Source organism: Corvus brachyrhynchos, unplaced genomic scaffold, assembly GCF_000691975.1.
Source record: "Corvus brachyrhynchos isolate BGI_N302 unplaced genomic scaffold, ASM69197v1 scaffold193, whole genome shotgun sequence".
Classification (NCBI taxonomy): domain Eukaryota; kingdom Metazoa; phylum Chordata; class Aves; order Passeriformes; family Corvidae; genus Corvus; species Corvus brachyrhynchos.
In genome coordinates, this window is record NW_008237087.1 from 864,097 (window position 1) to 864,676 (window position 580).

Below are 580 nucleotides of genomic sequence, written 5' to 3' on the forward strand. Positions count from 1 at the left end.
TGGTGTCCCCTTGCCCTACCTCGCCTTTCCAGTTCGGCTGGAATGAGGATCAGCCCCCGGGATTCCTCCTCCGTTAACCCCTCGCTGGCTGCGGAGCAAAACCCTCACCCCGGCGACCGCGAATGGGGCTTTGTGTGGGAATGGGGGAATTCCGGATCACGGGAGGGGAAAATTGGGGTGTTTGGGGGCTTTTTGGCATGACGGCGCATTTTCCGGGAGCTGGTGGAACAGGCTCGACGCCTTCTCCCTGAGTCACGGGTGTTGGAGGGGACGGGAGAGAGTGACAACCCCCAACCCCATGCACGCAGCCACCCCAAACCCGCCGGTGGGGATCCCCCCCGGACCCCTCCGCAATCCCAGATAGAGATTTGGGATTTTGCCACCTTTTCCACCTTTATTTCGGACGGGATGGGGGCTGGGAAATGCATCCTGGGGAATGAATTTGGGGAAGACGCCGCATTTCCCGTGGGATCACAGGGCGCTGAGGAACTCGGGGGGGTCCTGGGGGAGGTCTGCAGCACCTGAGGGATCCCGGCTCGTGTCCTGGCTCGTGTCCTGCTCCGGTGTCCCGGAACAGCCC